The sequence below is a fragment of the Macaca thibetana genome, chromosome 1 (assembly GCF_024542745.1).
Source record: "Macaca thibetana thibetana isolate TM-01 chromosome 1, ASM2454274v1, whole genome shotgun sequence".
Classification (NCBI taxonomy): domain Eukaryota; kingdom Metazoa; phylum Chordata; class Mammalia; order Primates; family Cercopithecidae; genus Macaca; species Macaca thibetana.
The window spans coordinates 131,916,622-131,940,327 of NC_065578.1; the positions used below are offsets into that span (position 1 = coordinate 131,916,622).

At 34.5% G+C, this 23,706-nt stretch overlaps 1 protein-coding gene across 1 annotated transcript in view; it reads left to right on the forward strand.

The window, feature by feature from the left end:
* Positions 1–23,706, forward strand: part of LOC126935658 (sodium/potassium-transporting ATPase subunit alpha-2) — a 907,274-nt gene that overhangs the window by 81,058 nt on the left and 802,510 nt on the right. The window lies entirely within an intron of this gene.

The window sequence follows — 23,706 nt, forward strand, 5'->3', positions numbered from 1 at the left end:
GTTCATTCACTTCTGTATATCAGTGTTTCATGTATCAGTATCTCAGCTGAGATAAAAATAATTTTTTCTTCCAGTAAGACATTTTTTAATAGCAAAGGACTCAGTGTTCAGGGTCAAGAGAGTCGAGTTTCCAAGATAGCTCTGCCATGAACTAAATGTGTGATATTCCTTTTTCCTTTTTGGAATTCAGTTTTCTCACATTTCTACCACATAGTTATTCCTGATAGATTTATTATGACTTTGAAGAATAAAGAAAACTGTAAAATGCAAAAAAAAACATATATGTTTTTACCATCTTTTTAGAAAAAAGAGCTATTCACAAAAACTTAATTTAAGAATTGGAAAACTAACTCAGAATAATTGTTCATGTCCCTTCTTAATGGTTTGTCAGCATTCAGTTTATCTGTCCATCTTTTCCTACACTGCCGTTTCATGTCTTTTAGTTCTAGCAGCTTCTCAGCTTCTGCAACTTAATGAGCTCTGTGGATTTTATCCTTTCCTATCTATCTGTATGCCAGTTTCTCTGTCTTTCTTTTGCTTGGGTGCTTCATATGCTCCACATGCCTGCAGTTTCCCTAAAGGAAGAGACCATATTCTCTACCTCTCACTGCCCTATAGCTCTGTAGTCGAGATTCTCACTTAAATACATTTCTTGATTTCTGTGAGCCCAAATAAGTATTTCTGTGTATATCTGGCAGAGGTGAGGGTCTCCTTCAGACTGGAACTATCTTAAGAGCATTCCCTTATTCATTAGTTCATTTAACACATACTTATCAAAAACTTAAAATACGTCAAAAATTAGGACAGCTTTAGCGATATGGAATTGAGAATGATCTCTGTAATAAGAAAGCTTAAAATCTAGTTGAAATGTCAGATAATAATTTCAATTGAAGGTGACAAGTGCTATAGTAGAAGGAATGAAATGCAAAGAGAACCAAGAAGGGAGGGATAGCTAGATGGAAATATGGTTGAGAGAATGGCCTCAAGAAAGGCTTAAAAAGTTGAACATATCCTCAAACCCACTGCATAAGTAATACATATTTATCATGGACACTTGGGAAAAATTAGGAGATGGTAGACACCCATAATTACACCATGCAGAACCATGTTCTACTAACATTTAGATGATTTCCATTCAGCCTTTCTCTATGTAGATATTCATATAATTGAGATTATTCTGTATATACTATATCATATCCTGCTTTTTCACTTAGTGTTTTCCACTGAATTATAAAATTATCATGTGCATTATGTTTAAAGCTGCATAATACATATTTTAAAAATAATGTTGCATTACTTTTTGTTTACAAATGTTACATATATTTATTTATGAATCATCTGAGTGTTTTTTCTATGTGCACATATTTACATATATATGGATATATATCTTTCTTTTGTTTACAGTATTGGGATCATATGACCTTTACTGCTTTGTAATATTTCTTACATTGAACAATATCATGAACACTTTTCTAGATGTGTAACATTATATGTTTTATTGTAAAAAATGATATGTGTATAAAAATGTATGCAAAAATGTACATTTTAAGAGGAATAACAAAATAAACACTTAGGTCCCCTCTACCCAGGCTGAGAATTAGAATGTCATCATGAATCTAGAAGCCTCATAAATGCTTCTTTCAAAAGCTTTAAATATATGTCAACTAGTCACTGTCATGAACTTTAGGTTAAAGCATTTCCGTATTTTTAAAAACTAGGGTATCCCTAAATAATACATTATATAATCCTGCCTTCCTTTGAATGTTAAATAAATGGGATACACACACATGATGCATGCACACACACGCACCATATATAATATATTGAATTTATATATAATTGCTCAATCATAATCTCTCTATATGATGTATAAATGATTTGCTTCCATTATTCAACACAATCATAATAACTTTGAGATTAATTCATGTTGATTTGAAAAAATGTTATTAGTTCCTTTAATTATCTTTAATATGAGTCAGCAAACTTTTTCTGTAAAGGACTAGTTAGTAATTATTTTAGTCTTTGCAGGCCATGCAGTCTCTGTTGCAGCCACTCAACTCTATTATAGTATGAAAGCAGCCATACACAATATATAAACAAATTGATGTGATTGTCCTCCAATAAAACTTTATTTATAAAAATATTTGACTGCTCTATAGGCTTTGGTGTGCCCACCCTTCCTCTATAGTAATTCATTCAATGCTCTATCACACTTCATTGTGAAATTTTATTTCAATTTAAATGTTGTTTCTACTTCTGAAGAACATTTGACTTGTTTCAGTTTTCCTTTTTTTCTTTTTGTTTAAACAAACACAACTGTAAACTTTGTGCATTTGTCTTTTAAGGTTTTCTGGATTAAATATCTAACAGTAGAATTCCTGGTTTATAGAACATGTTTGGTTTCAACTGTAGCAGGTAATATCATACCGTTTTCCAAAATGATTGTATCAATTTACTCTCCCACCAGTAGGAGACTGGAACTTCCCTTGCTCTATATTTGTCACAATTTTGACTATTGACCATCTTATGAGAATGAAATGGTCTATGGTCTTAATTTTTGGAGTGTGGTCTTATTTTTCCCTGGATACTAATGATGTTAAAGACCTGTTCACACGTTTATATGCATTTGTGCTTCCTCTCATATGAAATTCCAATTTATTCCTCTTATCTATCATTATATTAAACTGATTTTTTCTCTTTGATTTCAAATCTATTAGATACTCCAAATGCTAGTATTTTATCTGTTTTTTTGTTGCACATATCTTTTCTCTATTTTTACCTTGCTTTTTTTCTTTTTTGTGATTCTGGAAAATACAAATTAATTTTATATGATAAATGTTATCATTATTTTTTGCTGTTTTGTACCTTGTTTAAGAAATCATTTATCTTAAGTTTTAAAAATATTCTCACATAGTGTCTTCTAAATATTTAATAGGGTTTTTTGTTTCTTTATAGGTTTTTAGTACATTTGTGATTGAATTTTGTATGGTGTAAGCTACCCTAATTTCATTTTTTCCTCATATGAATGACCAACTGTTGCATTAATTGACTAGTCTGTGCTTTCCATCAGTCAGGAACGCTAGCCCCATTTGAATAATTTTAGAACTCCATTTTCTCCCATTGGTTTGAATGCTTATTGCTGTGCCAAAACCATGCCTTCTTAATTACTACAGCTTTATTATAGGAAATGATATTTGAAGGACAAATTCTCTCCATTTGTTTCTCTTCTTCAAGAATGTTTGGCTATTCTTGGATGTTTGTGCTTCCATATGAAATTTAATATTAGTTGTCAATCCAAAACACAAATGATTCAAAACAATCTATTTAGGATTCTGATGGAATTGCATTGAACTCATGGGTCAATGGTGCACTGATTGTAATATCGTAATATTATATCTTCCAATTCATAAGCATAACCATTTATTTCTGTCTCTTTTAGTGTTTGCTAAAGTATTGTAATTCTTGATATAAAGGTCTTTATTCATGGATATTTTATATTTTTTGAACCTATTGTAAATAATAGTGGCTTCATACTTAATTTGCTATCATTTGTTGAAATACTGAAATACAGTGGATTTTTACATATAAATTTTGTACCAAAAAGTTTGTTAAACTTTCTTAACAATTCTAATAATTTATCAGAAATTTATTTTAGATTTTCTGTGTACACAGTCACATCATCTATAAAAAAAATGTGGCATTCTCTGTATTTCCTGAGAATACTATAAACACCTCTAAGCAAACAAACTAGAAAATCTAGAAGAAATGGATAAACTTGTGGACACATACACCCTCCTGAGACTAAACCAGGAAGAAGTCGAATCCCTGAATAGATCAATAACAGGTTCTGAAATTGAGGCATTAATTAATAGCCCACCAACCAAAAAAAGTCCAGGACTAGACGGATTCACAGCTGAATTCTACCAGAGGTCCAAAGAGGAGATGATACCATTCCTTCTGAAATTATTCCAAATCACAGAAAAAGAGGGAATACTCCCTAACTCATTGTGAGAGGCCAACATCATTCTGATACCAAAATCTGGCAGAGACACACACAGAAAAAGAAAATTTCAGGCCAATATCCCTGATGAACATCAATGCAAAAATCCTCAATTAAATACTGCAAACTGAATCCAGCAGCACATCAAAAAGCTTATCCACCACAATCAAGTTGGCTTCATCCTTGGGATGCAAGGCTGGTTCAACATATGCAAATCAATAAATGTAATTCACCACATAAACAGAAACAATGAAAAACCACATGATTATCTCAATAGATGCAGAAAAGACATTAGACAAAATTCAACAGCCCTTCATGCTAGAGACTCTCAATAAACTAGGTACTGACGGAATGTATCTCAAAATAATAAGAGCTATTTATGACAAACCCACAGCCAATATCATATTGAACAGGCAAAAACTGGAAGCATTCCCTTTGAAAACAGGCACAAGACAAGGATGCCCTCTCTCACCACTCCTATTCAACATAGTGTTGGAAGTTCTGGCCAGTGAAATCAGGCAAGAGAAAGAAATAAAGGGTATTCAATTAAGAAAAGAGGAAGTCAAATTGCCTCCATTTGCAGAAGACATGATAGTATATTCAGAAAACCCCATAGTATCAACCCCAAATCTCCTTAAGCTGATAAGCAACTTCAGCAAAGTCTCAGGATACAAAATTAATGTGCAAAAATCACAAGCATTCCTATACACCAATAACAGACAAAGAGAGAGCCAAATCATGAGTGAACTCCCATTCACTATTGCTACAAAGATAATAAAATACCTAGGAATCCAACTTACAAGGGATGTGAAGGACCTCTTCAAGGAGAACTACAAATCACTGCTCAGGGAAATAAGAGAGGACACAAACAAATGGAAAAACATTCCATGCTCATGGATAGGAAGAATCAGTATTATGAAAATGGCCATACTGCCCAAAGTAATTTATAGATTCAATGCTATCCCCATCAAACTACAAATGACTTTCTTCACAGAACTGGAAAAAAACTACTTTAAATTTCATATGGAACCAAACAAGAGCCTGCATAGCCAAGACAATCCTAAGCAAAAAGAATAAAGCTGGAAGCATTACGTTATCTGACTTCAAACTATACTACAAAGCTACAGTAACCAAAACAGCATGATACTGGTACCAAAACAGATATATAAACCAATGGAACAGAACAGAGACCTCAGAAATAACATTACACATTTACAACCATCAGATCTTTGACAAACCTGCCAAAAACAGGAAATGGGGAAAGGATTCCCTATTTAAAAAATGGTGTTGGGAAAACTGGCTAGCTATAGGCAGAAAGCTAAAACTGGATCCCTTCCTTACACCTTTTACAAAAATTAACTCAAGATGGATTAAAGACTTAAATGTAAGACCTACAACCATAAAAACCCTAAAAGAAAATCTAGGCAATACCATTGAGGACATAGGCATGGGCAAAATCTTCATGACTAAAACACCAAAAACAATGGCAACAAAAGCCAAAATATCTTGACACCAAAATGGGATCTAATTAAACTAATGAGCTTCTGAAGGCAAAGGAAAGTATCATCAGAGTGAATAGGCAACTTACAGAATGGGAGAAAATTTTTACAATCTCTCCATCTGACAAAGAGCTAATATCCAGAATCTACAAAGAACTTAAACAATTTTGCAAGAAAAACACAAACAGCCCCATCAAAAAGTGGGTTAATGATACGAACAGACACTTCTCAAAAGAAGACATTTATGCAGCCAACAAACATGAAAAAATGCTCATCACCACTGGTGTCACTAGAGAAATGCAAATCAAAACCACAATTAGATACCATCTCATGTCAATTAGAATGGTGAAAAAGTCAGGAAACAACAGCTGCTGGAGAGGATGTGGAGAAATAGGAACGCTTTTACACTCTTGGTGGGAGTGTAAATTAGTTCAACCATTGTGGAAGACAGTGTGGCGATTTCTCAAGGATCTAGAACTAGAAATACCATTCGACCCAGCAATCCCATTACTGGGTATATACACAAAGGATTATAAATCATTCTACTATAAAGATGCATGCACATGAATCTTTATTGCATCACTATTCACAATAACAAAGACTTGGAACCAACTCAAATGCTTATCAATGATAGACTGGATAAAGAGAATGTGACACATAAACACCATGGAATACTACGCATCTGTAAAAAAGGATGAGTTCACGTCCTTTGCAGGGATATGGATGAAGCTAGAAACCATCATTCTCAGCAAACTAACACAAGAAGAGAAAACCAAACACCACATGTTCTCACGCATATGTGGGAGTTGAACGATGAGAACACATGGACACAGAGAGGGGAACATCATACACCTAGTAGGGAGGCTAGGTGAGGGATAACATTAGGAGAAATACCTAATGTAGATGATGGATTGATGGGTGCAGCAAACCGCCATGGCACATATATACCTATGTAAAAAAAATGCATGTTTGCACATCTACCCTAGAACTTACAGTATAATAAAAAATAAAATAAAATGAAGCACCAAAAAAAGAAAAAAAAAAAGAAAGGGTAAAGGAATAAAATGTCCTGGAATCCCTAAAATAAAAAGAAAGTAAGTTTTCTTTCTTTTCAATCCTTATACCTTTAATGTCCTTTTATTGTTTTATTAGACTAGTATATTCAATACAATGACAAAGAGAAGTGGATAAAGCAGTCACCCTTGTCTTCTCTTGATCTTAAAGATACTAATTCAATATCTTACCATTAAGTTTGATGTTGGATGTAGAATTGCATACATATGCTTTACCAACTTAAAGAAAATATTTTATTCCTAGTTTACTAAGGGTTGTTCTCAAAGTAGACATTGATTTTTAAAAATGCTTTTGTAGCAGCTATTAAAATAATCATATTACTTTTTTGAGATTATTTGAGGAAACATATAATTGAACTGTTTAAATAGTAAACAAACTTTACATTCTGAAACAAAACCAACTTTGTCATGTATCCATTTTATTATACATTGCTGGATTTGGTTTGACAACATAGCTGTCTCTCAGTATCCGTGAGGGATTGGTTCCAGGACTTCTCATGGATATCAAAATTCACAGATGTTCAAGTCCATGATACAAAATAGTGAAGTATTTACATGTAACCTATGCACATCCTCCTGTATACTTCAAATCATCTCTAGCTTATGTATAATACCGGATACAATGTAAATGTTATATAAACAGTTATTACAATGTATTGTTTAGGAAATAATGGGAAAAATGTCTGTACATGTTCAGTACAAATGCATTTTTCCCAATATTTTTGATCTGTGGTTGGTTTGAATCCAAGGATGCAGAACCCACAGATAGGAATGACCCACTGTGTTTTGTTGAAGAATTTTATGTCTGTATTTGTAAGTAAGATTAGCCTGTTAAGTTTGGTGTCAATATAATTCCAGCTTTGTAAAATGAGAAGGGAAGTACTTCTTTCTTTTCCATTTTCTAAAATAGTTTGTATAATACTGAAATTAATTTATCTTTGAATATTTTGTAACAAAGTATATTGTCTTGATATGGAGGTTTATTTATTTATAGTTTTTAACTGCTTCTTATAGCTACAGTGCTTTTCAGGTTTTCTGATTCTTGATTCAATACTAATTTTTTTCTATAAATGTATTAATTTTCTATGTACACAGTCACATCTACTGTAAAAATGTCAGTTTTATTTCTTCCTTCTCAATTCTTGTATCTTTAATGCCCTTTTCTTGCCTTACTGGGCTGGCTAGAAAATTCAACACAATGTATCCATTTCATTGATAAAGCTGTTTATAATGTTACTTTTCATCTTTTTGTGCCTAAAACGTCCATAATTGTGTGTTTTTATTTATAATAGAGTTTATTTATGTCTTCTCTCTTTTTTTCTTGCCCAGTTTCAATAGTAGTTTACTTAAAGTTTACTAATTTATATCTTTGTGGATCTTCTCTATTTTACCCTACTTTTATATTATTAACATCTCTATCATCACTATTTTTTTCCTTCTACTTCCTTCATGGTCTTGCTTTTATAACTTCCTAGGATGACTGCTCAGCTTATTTTTGGCCTCTTCCTCTCTAATAAGCATTTTGTACTAGAATTTTCCTTCTAGTATGTTCTAAATGGATTGAACATATCTTGGTATGCATCTCTTTTATCTTTAATTATAATTTTTTAAATTATCATTATGAGTTCCTCTTTAAACCGTGGGTTACATTACCAAACATTTGCATTTTTTATGAATCTTTCTTTCTTTTTCTTTCCTTCCTTCCTTCCTTCCTTCCTTCCTTCCTTCCTTCCTTCCTTCCTTCCTTCCTTCCTTCCTTCCTCTTCTTCTTCTTCTTCTTCTTCTTCTTCTTCTTCTTCTTCTTCTTCTTCTTCTTCTTCTTCTTCTTCTTCTTCTTCTTCTTCTTTCTTTTCTTTCTTTCTTTCTTTCTTTCTTTCTTTCTTTCTTTCTTTCTTTCTTTCTTTCTTTCTTTCTTTCTTTCTTTCTTTCTTTTTCCTTCTTTCATGTCACTGTTGCCTAGGCTAGAGTACAGTGCCACAATTTTAGCTCACTGCCACCTCTGCCTCCCAGGCTCAAGTGATCCCCCTCAGCCTCCCAAGTAGCTAAAACTACAGGCGTGTAGTGCCACCATGCCTAGCTATTTTTTTGTATCTTTTGAGATGGGGTTTCACCATGTTGTCCAGGCTGGTCTTGAACACTTGGACTCAAGCGATCAGCCCAACATTGCCTCCCAAAGTGCTGGGATTACAGGTGTGAGTCACTGCACCCAGATGAAATGTTCTATCTTAATTATACTGTAGTCTGGGAATGTGGTTATCTTTTAAGAAGATCCAGTTTTTTAAAAAATTTTGAGACCAATTTCATGGGACATTGATGATCATTTTAAAAAATGACCCAGGTGTACTTAAGAAGAATGCTTTATATCAAAATTTTAAATAATAATGCTCAAATTTTATTTTTCTTTATTTTCAGTCCGAGGACTTAGTCTGCCATGTCCCTAAAGAAGATTCACTGAGTTTTGAATTGAGTCTTTGCTGTGTTGCATCTTTGTTCTCCGTAGTGTACTCCAGAGCACAGTTATTTTTTGCTAAAAGATGGTGCAGACTTTCTTTTATTCTTTCAGACCTGAGATTCTCAATGAAGAGAGTCAGTCACACAGAGTTAAGAGTTTGTTTTCCAAGGTTTCTCCAGTTTTCAAGAACATCAGCTCATACTTTTTGTGGTCTTTCTCACCCTCTATATCCTAACTCTGGCTGGAATATCATCATTCTGGCTATAATCTATGTTGACCATCACTTCCATATGCCAATGTACTTCTTTTTAAGTGTGTTATCCACTTCAGAGACTTTCTATTCCCTGGTCATTATCCCACGCATGCGTTCCAGCCTTGTAGGCCTGAGCCAATCCATTTCCCCGGAGGGCTATGGGACAGCTCTTTTTTTTCCTTGGCTTTGCCATCACCAACTGCCTCCTGCTAGCAGTGATGGGATATGATCACTATGTGGCCATCTGCAACCCACTTGGCTACTCAGTCATCATGAATTGGAAGGTGTGTGCTATACTGGCATCCTCAGCCTGTGCCACAGGGTTCTCACTCTCACTGGTTCAGACTGTGGCCATTTTCAGACTGCCTTTTTGCTCCCCACTGATTGAGCATTTCTTCTGTGATATTTGGCCTGTGTTGGACCTAGCCTGTGCTACCCCAGTGACCAATGATATTCTGACCTTAATTATCAGCCTCCTTGCCATCACAGCCCCAGCCACCTTCCTCTTCAACTCTTATGTCCAAATTATTTCCACCATTCTCAAGATCGCCTCAGCTGGAGGCCAGAAGAAGACCTTCGCCACCTGTGCATCCCACCTCACTGTGGTCATTATCCACTATGGCGGTGCTTCCATTGCCTACTTCAAGCCCAAGTTGGAGAATACCAAAGATCAGGATCAGTTAATCTCAGTGACCCACACTGTCATAACACCTTTACTAAACTCTGTTGTGTATAGTCTGAGAAATAAAGAAGTCCAGGATGCTCTGCAGAGAGTGCTGGGTAGGAAATTCTTCCCCTAAGATGGTAATCTCTTCTTAAATAGTTGTGTGTGCCTTCCAGATGGAAGCCTATTGGTAAAGTCATAGAGCCAGAATTTTATGTAATCAGTGAAGCCTCATACATCACAGTCAGAGCCAAGGCAAAAGGGAAACTAGGAGCTACCCTGTAATAATTGAGGCTCATTTTCTGAACCCCTTTCAAAACAGAATAAAAACACAGGTCACTTGTTTGTAGACAGACATCTACTGGCCCTACTCAAGAAGATCATGACAAGGCCGAAGTATGATCTAGTGTTCATCTCAAACTTAAATTTAAAGATACCTGTCCATCTTGCTGAAGTGCAAACCACATGAAATTACTCAACTGAATCTTTTGTCATAAATTGGATGCTTGAACAAGTGGCTACTGAAAAGGATATATGCAGAAATCTAATTGCCTTGTGTTTTAATGAGATAAGCAAAGCAAGAACGTAGCTATCTTTTAAGAGATGGGTTTAGAACTAGCTAAAACTTTTTAGAAAGAATATTTGCAGGCAATCCCCTGCACATTTTCTGTCACCCACATGGGGGACTCCAAATGAAGGGGAACTAGGTGGTGGTGAAAGTGGGGAGTAGTGGGAGATTGAGTGGAGAAGACTCCTAATCAGCATATGACAGCTACAAGACTTGGGACTTGTGAACAGAGCTCACATAACTTGGTCTGATTATTTGCTTCTTCTGGCTGAAGATAAACCACATGGAGGAGAAGGCCTTGTGGGACTGACAGAAATGCCTTCCTCATGAACAAGGTAAACAGGATCAGAAGAAGAGGAAATAGTTCAGGGAGCAGAATGCTATAAAATGTTATGAAATTGGCTAAGAAGAAAGAAACTTTAGAAGCAGATGCAGATGGGAGTGATAGATGACAAGGGAGGGACAAGGCGAGGGTCAAAAGGAGCAAAACTCATTTTTAAAATCACTTCAGATTGGGTCCTCTCTTTCCCTTTGTAGGCCAAGTCACAAATGCAAAGAAAGACAATTAAATGGAAACATGAAAGAGTCAACATAACACCTTTCTGAAAAATTAGGTAATTTCATTACTCCCAAAAAACTGAACAAAGTCAACAGTAAGGGCTTTTGACATGACAATTTCCATAAAATTAAAGCAACTGAGTTAGAAGTAGATTAATAAAACACTATTTATTTACTCTTCCTCACTTCAAAAATTTTTTTTTTAAATCAAGGTGAATTTTAGACCCAATTTGTGGAACAAAATATGTGATGATTAAAACTATGATTAATAGTTATAATTACTGACCAAATTAATGTTACAATACTAAGATATTTATAAGAAGACATACAAGAAATATATGAGTACGCAGGATTCTCATTGTAAAATATTTTTAAAATGCAGAAATGTCAAATAAAATGTGTAATCTAATTGTGAGTTATATATGCTATCTATGCAAGTGTATACAAAGGTTACTTTAAGAAAGTTCTGCAATTCATTCTACTTTGTGTTTCTCAGTTCCCAAACTGCTTGATGAGAAAAAAGCAATCTAAACCTTTTCATGTAAACACAAGCAATGAATGATTAATAAGTCATGTTATGAGTAAAAACAATAAAGTTAAAGGTTTTGCTTCTCCCCTTTCTTCCACTTCCTCATTATACTTGGGGTGAATCAAGTTCAGGTCAAGGTTTCCAGCTTTCTGAAAGAAGAAGAACTTTATCCAGGTTCATTTCCACCTCCTCAGATTGGATTATCTGGAGATACATGAGCCCCAGTGGCCATCTCTGTTGCCATTAATAGAAATGATTCTGGTCTTGCCATGGTCCTTATCAGTATAGTCCCTGCACTTCCCATCTTCCTTATGACCATTTTGAGGCTACTCTAGGTTCTCTGGCCTTCTCTCTGCCACTTCTTTAGGGCACCTGGTCATTTAACTGCACCCTTGATCCTGTAGAGGAGTGGATGAAACTCAGTGAGGTGTCATTGAGCTATCACCTGCTGCCTTACTCACCTATTTCTACTCCACCAGTATTCAAGCCTTTTCTAAGAGGCTTCTCTGAAAAGTGAGGGTCATACCTTCTCTGCTTCAAGCAGATCCCTTCCTTCCTTCCTTCCTTCCTTCCTTCCTTCCTTCCTTCCTTCCTTCCGGGTTTATTTGGGGTAGGACCAAGAGTGGGCTTTCCACAATGTCTAACCGTGGTTAGATCTTCTCCAAAGGCTGGATTATTATGTTTTATTTTGGCAAAAGAAAAAAAAAAAAAAGAAAGCCTGAGTTCTTTCCAACTCCACAATGCACAGTTTACATTTCATATACAAAGTACTTCAGTACTTAGGCTCCTGATATTCAAAATCATTCTTTGTAAATTAAAAGAGGTTTTCCACTCTAGAAAAGTGTGCTAAACTTAAAAATTATTTCAGCTTTCAATACAAATGTTTCAGTTATGAGTTTTATAAAATTATTTTTGAAATTCCGTTGACTTTTTCCTGCATTCTTTTGGGTTTATCCTTCCCTGGGGCAAATAAATGTGCCCTGGAATAATAAGAATTTTAAAAAGAAGGGAAACATTAGGTTATTATCTTATAACATTATTCCATAATATTTCTTCCAAGAGTATTTTTGTGGAGATTCATAAAACATTTGCTCCCCAGAATATAAAATTCTATTTAAAAATATGACTCTCCAGTAATAGGTGAGTCTTTAGCCATAGGGGATGGAGTTCCAGACTGGAAGATACTTATATTTACCAGCAGCATCTACCTCCTACATGGTGGGTAAAGTTTTCACCTCCCCTAGGAGAAGGTGAAAACTTTTTGCACATGGCCAGCTCCTCAGAGTGCCCAATACAACCCTTGTGAAGTTATCAAGTCCTGGGCTTTTCTTTGACAAAAGACTTGTTACTGCTTCAAAATCATTACACATTATTAGTCTATTCAGGTTTTATATTTCTTCATGATTCAACCTCAGTAGGTTATATGTTCAGGAATTTATGCATTTCCCCTAGTTTCTCCAGTTTGATGGTGAATAGTAGTTCACAATGCTCTTTATTGATCCTTTGTATTTCTGTGGTATCAATTGTGATGTTTTTTTCATTTCAGATGTTATTTATTTGGGTCTTCTCTCTTCTTTTCTTGGTTATTTTAGCTAAAGGTTTGTGAATTTTATCTTTTCAACAAACCAACTTTTTGTTTCGTTGCACTTTTGGATTATTTTCCTAGTCTGAATTTCCTTTATTTCTGTTAAGATCTTTATTTTTTTTCCATTCTACCTTTTTTGGGTTTGCTTCATTTTTGCTTTTCTAGTTCCTTAAAGTGCATCATTAAATTGTTGACTTGGAGTCTTTCTATTTTGGGGATGTAGGCATTTATTGCTATAAAATCCCCTTTTAGTAATGCTTTTGCTGTATCCCAAAGGTTTGGGTATGCTGTGCTTCCATTTTCATTTATTTCAAGAAATTTTTAAATTTCCTTCTTAACATATTTGCTGACTCATTGGTGATTCAGGAACATGTTCTTTCATTTCCACGTATTTGTACAGTTTTAAAGGTTCCTGTTATTGTTTTCTAATTTTACACTGTTGTGATCAGAAAATATATTTGATATGATTTTGATTTCTTCTAATTTTTCAAGACTTGCTTTAGGCTCTAATATGCAGTGTCTCCTGGATAATGTTACATGTGATGATGAGAAAAAATATGTACATTCTGCCGCGATTGGATAAAATATTCCGTAAATGTCTGTCAGACCCACTTAGTCTAGAGTGTAGTTTAATTCTGATGTCCATTTGTTGATTTTCTGCCTGGATAATCTTTCAAGTGCTGAAAGTGGAGTGTTGGAGTCCCCTGCTATTATCATATTATAGTCTATCTATCTTTTAGATTTATTAATAATTGCTTTATATATTTGGGTGCTCCAGTATTGGGTACTATATATTTATTATTGTTATAACTTCTTGCTGAATTAACTCTCTTATTATTACAGTGATCTTCTTTGTCTCTTTATACAGTTTTTGACTTAAAGTCTATTTTATCTGATACAAGTATAGCTATTCCTGCTCTTTCTTGATTTCCATTTGCATGGAGTATCTTTTTCCATCTCTTCCCTTTCAATAAATATATGTCTCTATAGATGAACTGAGTCTTATAGGCAGGATATAGTCGGGTCTTGTTTATCCATTCAGCCACTCTATGTCTTTAATTGGAGAATTTAATCCATTTACATTCATTGTTATTATTGATAGGTAAAGCCTTGCTACTGCCATTTTGTTACTTCTTTACCAGTTGTGGTGTTACTCCTCTCTTCTTTTCTAACTGCCTCTCTTTATATGGAAGTTATTTTCTCTGGTAAAGTATTTTAACTTATAGCTTTTTATTTTTAGTGTATCTATTACATGTTTTTGCTTTTTGATTAGCATGAAGCTTACACAAATATTCTATAGTTATAACACACAATTAAAAACTTTTATTTAAACTTAGCTTTGATCACAAGAAAATAACAGAAACAAAGCAAAAACAAAATAAAACAAAAATGTGTACAGACTACCTTCTCCTCCACACATTTTGAATTTCTGATGTCACAATTTAAAATTTTTATATTGCCCATACCTTAAATTGCTGTAGTTATTGTTCTTAATTTATTTTCTCTTTCAGTCTTCTTAATAAAGATAGAAATGGATCAAACACCACAATCACAATATCAATATAACAATCGTGTTAGCATCCTTTCCTTTGGGTTTGAAGAACTTTCTTCAGCAGAATACTCATTTTTCTCAAATGAACATGGAAAATTCTTTAGGATAGATCACATGTTAAATCACAAAACAAGTCTTAACAAGTTTGAAAAAATGGAAACATATCCAGTATTTTTTAATACCACAATGGAATGAAATTAGAAACCAATAACAGCAAGAAAATGGAAAAATTTACAATTACATGGAAATCAAACAACACACTATAACAGGTCAAAGAGAAAATCAAAAAGGAATCTAAAAAATATGTTGAAACAAATGAAAACAAAATTAAAACACGCCAACACTATACGATGCAACAAAAGCAGTACTAAAAGTTTACGACAATAAATGCCTACATTTAAAGAAAGACAGACCTCAGATGCAAAAACTTAACTATACACCTCAAGGGACAAGAAAAAGAAGAACAAACTACACCCAAAGTTAACAGAAAAATAAAATAATAAAGATTAGAGCAGAAATAAACAGAGAATAGAAAAAAACATAGAAATATTAACAAATCTAAAAGTTGTTTCTGTGAAAAAGATAAATAAAATGGACAACCCTTAGCTAGAATAAAAGAAAATAAGAGACAGAAGACTCAAATAAATTTAGAAATGAAGAAAGAGACATTACAACAGATGCCTCAGAAATAAAAAAGATCATAAGGATTTCTATGAACAATTAAATGCCAACAAATTATATTTGTATAACCTGGAAGAAATTGATAAATTTCTAGAATTATACAGCCTACCAAAACTAATCAAGAAGAAGCAGAAAACTTGAATAGACAATAATAATCACTAGATTGACTCAGTATCAGAATCCTTCCAACAAAGAAAAGCCCAGAACCAGATGGCTTTATGAATGAATCCTAGCAAACAGTCAAAGAAGATTTAATATAGGTCCTCCTTTTTTTTTTTTTTTTGACGGAGTCTCGCTCTGTCGCCCAGGCTGGAGTGCAGTGGCACAATCTTGGCTCACTGCAAGCTCCGCCTCCTGGGTTCACGCCATTCTCCTGCCTCAGCCTCCTGAGTAGCTGGGGCTACAGGTGCCCGCCACCGCACCCGGCTAATTTTTTGTATTTTTAGTAGAGACGGGGTTTCACCGTGGTCTCGATTTCCTGACCTTGTGATCCACCCGCCTCGGCCTCCCAAAGTGCTGGGATTACAGGCGTGAGCCACCGCGCCCGGCCTAATATAGGTCCTTCTTAAACACTTCTAAAAAATAGAAGAGAAAATACTTCTATACTCATTTGATAAGGCCAAAGCCAAAGACACCACAAGAAAAGAAAACTACAGTTCAAAATCTCCGATGAATATAGATACAAAAATCCTGAATAAAATACCAGCTATCTAAATCCAATAGTACACCACAAAGATTATACACCATGACCAAATGGGATTTATCTCTGGAATGCAGGGTGAATTCAACATAAGCAAATTAATCATTGTGATACATCACATTAATGGAATGAAATTCACTAAAGGTACAGGATACACATTCAATGTACAAAAATCAATAGCATTACTTTACATCAAAAATAAATTATCCACGAAGAAAATTTTTAAAAGTCTCATTTACAATAACGTAAAAAAGAATAAATTACTTAAGAACAAATTTAACCAAGGAGGTGAAAGATTTGTATACTGAAAACTAAAAAATATTGATGAAAGAAATTAAAGAAGACACCAATAAATGGAAGGATATCCCATGTTCCTGGATTGGAAGAATTTATATTAAATCTATAATACCTAAAGTGATTTATAGATCAAATATAATCTTTATTAGAATTTCAATTGTTTTTTTTACAGAAATAAAAGGAAAAATTCTAAAGATTTGTGTGGAACCACAAAAGATTCCAAATAGCCAAAGTAATCTTGAGAAACAAGAGAAAAGCTGAAGGCATCACACATCCTGATTTCAATATATTACAAAGCTATAGTAATCACACAGTATAATACTGGCGTTAAAACAGCAACATAGACCAATGGAACAGAGTGAAGATCCCAGAAATAAAGCCACATGTACAAAATCAACCAATCTTCAATAAGGGCACCAAGGATATAAAATGGGGAAGGGACAATCTGTTTAATAAATGGTGTTGGTAAAATGTGATATCCACATGCAGAAGAAAAGAAAACTACAGGTTATTATTTTATAGTATACACAAAAATTAATACAGAACAGATTAAAGAATTAAACACAAGACCTGAAATCATAAAAATTCCTAAAAGAAAACATAGGAAAAAGACGCTTAACATTAGTCTTGGCAACGATTTTTTTTTCATGTAACACAAAAAGCACAGGTTAACAAAAGCAAAAATAAGTGGGACTACGACAAACTAAAAATCTTCTGTTTAGGAAAAAAAAAGAATGTTGTGTCTATACTGAACATGCAAAGACTTTTTTTTCTTGTCATTATTCTCTAAGCAATACAGTACAACACCCATTTACATAAAACTTACATTTGATTAGTTATTATAAGTAATCTAGAAATGACTTAAAGAAAATGGGAGGATGTGCATAGGTTGCATGCAATTATTATGCCATTTGATATAAGGGACTTGAGCATTCTATGATTTTACTATCCATAGTGCATCTTGGAACCAATCTACGTGGATACTGAAGGACCACTGTATACCTTACTTTGTTTCTTACAACCAAATAAATTTCAGATGAATCAAGAATGAAGCATACAAAGTATATAGGACAGCGTGGGTATTTTTTAAAAATAATCTTGGAGTTAGGAAGTTCCTTTTAAGCACTAATCAAAATGCATAAGCAGTAAAGTTTGATTTCAAGAGATAAATACATGAATATAATATTGAAAAAATTTCAAACAGAAATCCAGTAAAAATGATAGATGGAAGAAAAATATTTGCAATATATATGATAAAAGGCATATTTTATTATCTTAGCACTCACAAGAAAAAGACAACTAACACTATGAAAAATGAGCAAGATACGTAAATGGACATTCACAGCAAGTAAAGTAGAAATTGCTAATAAGTATATGAAAAGATACTCAATCTCATTTACAATTAAATAAATTTAAATTCAAAGGAAAAAATAATAAGCCACTTTTACCTTTAAGTTTGCCCAGTTTTTAAGGAGTTGGTAATACTAATCATTGATGAAAGTGTGGGTGAGGAAGCATTCTCAGTGTTGCTGAGTGTGTAAATGAATGTGTCCTATTTTGGTTTCAGTTTAGCAATAGTTATTACGATTTTAAAGGCACATATTACTGATCAAGGAATTTTACTTTCAGGAATGTATCCTATAGATATGCTGCCAGAAGCACAGAAATATATATGAACAATTCTATTATTCCTCAACAGTAGAATGGATTTAAAAATTGTGATATATTCACATAATGGAATAGTATGAGGCAGTTAGTGAACTACAGCTCTTTCTGGATATTATTAGTGTAACTGAATTATAAAAAGAAGCAAGTCTTAGAAAAGTATATGTATGTTTAAAAATACTTTAGCTACACCTACATTTTATAAAGCTCAAAAGTAGGTATAGCGAAATAATGTATTTTTAAACATACATACATATGTCATAAACGTATAACAATAAATAAGATAATATAAAAATTAGAATAATAGTAACCACTGGTGGGGGTGAGGGGTACAGTGTGAACAAATATGGAGGTGGGATAAATGAAAAATACATAAGTAAGTGTAGCTCTTGGGTTGAGTTGAGTTGAGTGATAGATTCCTAAATGTTTATCTTACTGTTATGCTCCACAACTTACACACAGTGTTTTGTAAACATCAAGTGTTATATTAAAAATAACAAAAATATATTTTTTTACATTAGAAAAGATAATAACATATGCCAAACCTATATGTGGACACAGAATGCTTAGGCAAATCACAACTAGTGGCTTCTTGCTTGCCTAGCCAGAGCTTTGTTAACTTTGATAGTTGTTTAGAAACTTTAGTCTTGCCTTTTACAGTTATCGTCTAGTCCACTAAATGTATATCTTTTACATTTTCCAACTCAAATTGATATCATCTTGAGTTTCTAATAGGTTAGCAGGTGATCTAGAACCTCCCTTTTTGGTGTCTTACGTTTTCCCTTTATTTTTCTAATCCCTGTAACTTAAGTATTACAATAGACTGATGAAGTTTGCATAAACACTTAAGTAGGGAGAGTCTAGAGTCTGATTTGTCTATTTTTTTTTTTTTCCTATTTCCCTTTGAGCGCGTCTAATCTAAATTGTCCAAGAGAAGATACTGGCCATCTGCTAATTTACTGTGGCAGACTCTATTTTCAGAAAATGGACATATATCTTTTATTCCTCATGCTCTTCTTAGAGTGTGCCATTCCCTCATTAAGAGGTGAAGTCTCTACTCTCACCCCTTGAGACTGAGTGGACTTTTGTTACTTCTTGACTAAAGCAGTGGGGAAGCCCAGGACACACAGAAAGACCATGTGTAGGTATCTCAGTCAATAGCCAATATCAGCTGACTGGCATGTGAGTGAGCAAGCTCCATCTACCTCCTGACCAAAATTGTATGAGAGACTCTAAGTGAGAATAGCCCAGTTGAAATCAATCACCCCTAGAGAGGTAATTACAAATGATTGTTGTTGCTGTATGCTCGTAAGTTTAGGGTACTGTGTTATGCAACAATAGATGACTAGGACATCTGGGTTACAGTACAAGCAATTATGGATATAGGCAGCTACGCTTATGCATGGGGACAGTCCTACATACTCAGTGCTAAGCAGAGGTAGAGGCATCAAGCATAGATCCCAGAGACATTGCACTTCCTGGTTCTCAGCCCTGTCAGTTGTTTATACAGCCGGACCTTGAGAAACCTGCCAAATAGGAGTTAGAAGTTATTTGACCATCAAACTCCTAACAGACCCCTGCCTACTGTCCTTCATTTTCCTGGTTATTTGTAAACACAGAATTTGGCTAGATTTCATATTAAACCCTTGAAACATGAAAGGACAGCCCTTTACTGGTAATTAAGGTTATTAGTACATTCACCCCCAAGATGGCCTCCTAATCTATTGATAGGAAGTTCAGATTGCTACAATACAAAGTTCTCTCTATCCTTTTTCTGTGTTGATAAAGCTGTCCTAATTTTCTCTGCTCAAAGGGGCTTTATATCTACTTCCTGTCTAGGGGAGGGAGCCTCTTTATGCCTCCGTGCAGATTTGTGTCTTTAATGATAACTAGGGTAACAGTTTGGCCCCTCTCTCACTAAAGCAGATAAAGAAAACCACATGTTTAATCAACAGAATGACACAAAAATGAATGATCCAATCATAATTCGACCCCCCAAGATAGTGCAGGTTTTAGTGCATATGAAGGTACTACTCAGCTGCAAACAATAAGGAAAAATTTGGGATGTTAACTTTATCAATGATGATTGAATTATAAATATTGGAGGTTTCTCCAGTTTGGCCAATATTTTCTTATGTCTATGAACTAATAGGAGTAAAAGCAAATGCTATTACCATTCTTATATTTGCTATAAACATTTTGATTTTATAATTTTTTAGATCTAAAACTTACCACAAACTGAGTGTGGTGTCTCATGCCTGTAATCCCAGTGCTTTGAGAGGCTGAGGCAGGAGGATCACTTGAGGCCAGGAGTTTGAGACCAGACTGTGTAGTATAATGAGACCCCCTTTCTAATTTTTTTTTAAGTTAGCTGAGTATGGTGGCACACACCTGTAGTCCTAGCTTCTCAGAAGGCCACGACAGGAGGATAGCTTGAGCCCAGGAGGTTGAGACTGTAGTGAGCTATGATTGCTCCACTGCACTCCAGCCTGGGCAACCGAGCAGGAATTTGTCCCTAAAAATTATTTCTTTTAAGTTATGACAAATACGAAATATAAAACACAAATGAAAAAAGTCAGTATAAGGAGCATTTTTCAAGTTTATTAAGATATTAATGCAGCTACCTTATTTTTGGCCAAGTACAGAAAAATTAACTTGGAGGAGAATTGGCAGAATTTGTGATGAGATAGACATAAAATTAAAAAAAAAAAAAAAATAGAATAAAGTACCGAGGGTTGTGGCAGGAAAAGCAGTGTGGGGATAACCCCAGATTTGGCTCATGAAACCCATGTAACCATTTGCCTGATGGTCCCTTGGGATGAAGTCCTGGTTCATGTTTTTGGAGCACTAAAGTGGCCTCCTGGCCTTCTAGAGAGATTTCTATTGTCTAATGAGTTTTGATCTTCCATATCTGAATCCTGCAGGACAAAAACTGGCCAAAATTGAGGGTTTTTTAGTTCAGAGAAGAAGAAAAAAAGCACAGCTTATAATATTGAACAAGGTTTTTAACGATAGAAAGAGCTGCAGGGTTTCCTGGAATCCAAGAGAGTGCTCTTAGCTAGAGCTCGCTTGGGCTTCGTAACCATGGTTTTCCAAGGCTCAACTGTATAAAAATAGAATATTTATTTAAAAAATAAAACATGACAAATAAGCCACTGCTATTTCTACTTGCAGTGAAAACTGCCTCAAGTCTGCCAAAGTACAAGTTCATATAATCTGGTAAATGTGCCGCACACATAACGAGGTTCCCTGGTACTGGCAGTCTGCTTCCTCTTAGTCACAGGGTGACTCTTAAGAGTGCTCAGTAAATGACGCCGAGAAACCCTGAAACCCTGAAAGCTGTTCATCAGAGAGCCTTTCTTGGCATCCAAAGGTCCTCCTCAAGCTGGAGGAAATATCCAGTATCCAAAGAGCCCCCTGTAACTGTCCTTCGACCTCATCCCTAGACTGGTCCTACAGCAGATGGAAGGACCACATTCCGATGCCTTTTCTTCATAATCTTGATCTGTGAATACTTGTGATCAAGGGGTCACATCTTTGACCTCTACCTCAATTTTTCGGTTGAGCCACAGATTTGCAGGAAGAGAAGTAAGTGATTTGGAAAGAGACTTCAATGTTTAGCAGAGGGAGCTTTATAGGAAATAAAATGCATGCATGAGGGTTTTTAAAATCATTGTTAAAGAGCAAATTATATTAAGCTGGAAAGAATCCTGATGTCTATGAATATTTGGGTTTTCCTTGATTTATTACTTTCAAGGATCTCCTGTTAATCCTAAAGAACTAAAATTTATCAGGATTAAAGAGTGCCCTGATTAACATGATAATAAGGAATGTGGCTCTGCCACTTATCAGCTATGCATGCTCCCTTGTCTATATTCTTATCTTCAGACAATCCATAGTCCACAGAGACACGGTTTAGAAAGCTTCATAAAGAATGTTTACAGTTACTTACCATGCTGCACACATCACAAACAACTTTGCCTGTCAAGAAATGGTCTCCGATGTCTAACACAGAATTTATTTTTTGCAACCTCATCTGATTTTCTTTCATATCATGCACTGAGGAGCTGAGGCACAACCATGCACCAATTTCTTATAAATACTTTTTGTAGATTTTCTATGAAAAGGGGTATATTTCTGAAAAAGAGATAAATTGAATTTAATTTTAAAAGCACTAAAGAAGCTTACCTTTGAAATTCACCCAGTAGTAAATCATTTTGTGATGTGGATTCATTTGCTTTACTTCCAACAAATTGTACTTTTGAAGCAATTCCATCATTACATTTCTAAATTTATCTTTTTTACAATGAACCTATTATGTTATTATATAGTGATTACTGATAAGGTAAAGGCTACTAGAAAAGTTTTATTACCAGGGTATTTTTCAATTACTTGTTAATAATGTCATACTTTCTTCTAGTGTTATAATTCCAATGTTAAAATTTAGCCCAATTATTTAGTTGTTTGTTGCTATCACAGACCTAGACATCATAAAAAGTCAAAGATTAAAAACATTTATGCCTTCTCTTTGAAAAGAAAATCATTATAATGCTCCAGTATTCTACTTTCTAACAGACAATTTGTATGAAGGAGCAATGACTCATAATGATTCTACCAGAAGATATTTGTCCGCTATAGTGGAGTGGCCAACCTGGGGTCATAAAAAGAGGGAATACGTGGTCCCTGCTTAGTTATAGAGGGGATGGTTTTATAATGCAGTTTGGTGTAGTGGAAGGAACAATGGACACAGGGTCAAAAGCTTTGAATTCCAATCTTGATTTAATCCTTTGACACCTGTCTGTCTAAAAATAATTACCTAACTAGAGCTGTTCTTCAGTTTTTGCATCTAGAGAGAAACAGTTCATCGTTGTCCTCCCTGCTCCATTGGATGTTAATAAGATTAAATAATGTATGCAAAAATATTTTGTAATCACAATTTCACTGTAAGGGGCTTACAATATAAAAATTTAAAAACCAGTAAATAGTTCTATGCCACCTGCATGTGCAGAGACATGTAGGCCCCAGAGAGAGAGAGTAAGGAGAAAAAGATTTTTTTTTTTTTTTTTTCTCCCTCTGCTGCCCAGGCTGGAGTCTGTGGCACGAACTTGGCTCACTGCTACCTCCACCTCCCGGGTTCAAACAAGGAGAAAAAGATTTTTCTAGAGGACATGGGTTTTATTTGGCTTTGAAAAATGAGTGGTGTCTAGGGAAGAAGAGCATAGAACAGAGTTGAGAGGAGCAATATAATCAGAGTCAAAATAATGGAATGAAAATGCAATGTGGAAATTACAGTAACACAGGCTCTATTCAAACTTTAGAAGCTCAAAAATTATCGGGTAGTTTGTGGAGCCTGGAGTTCTGCATGATACCACTGAACTCACATTTATTCAATGTTGTTTTTAAAATTCAAATATGAGTATTATAATTAGTGTATGATTTTTCCATCAACAATTCTATAATGTTATCACTCTTACATCCAAAAGATGAGAAAACTGGTCTTATAAATAAGTCCTTGCCCAAGATAAGTTAGCATATACTAGAACTAGGAAATTAGTTTGCAACATTTGACTTTTAAAGCCTTGTACTTTCTTCTGAATGAGGAAAGAACGTTTCTCCACTCTCTACTCCTA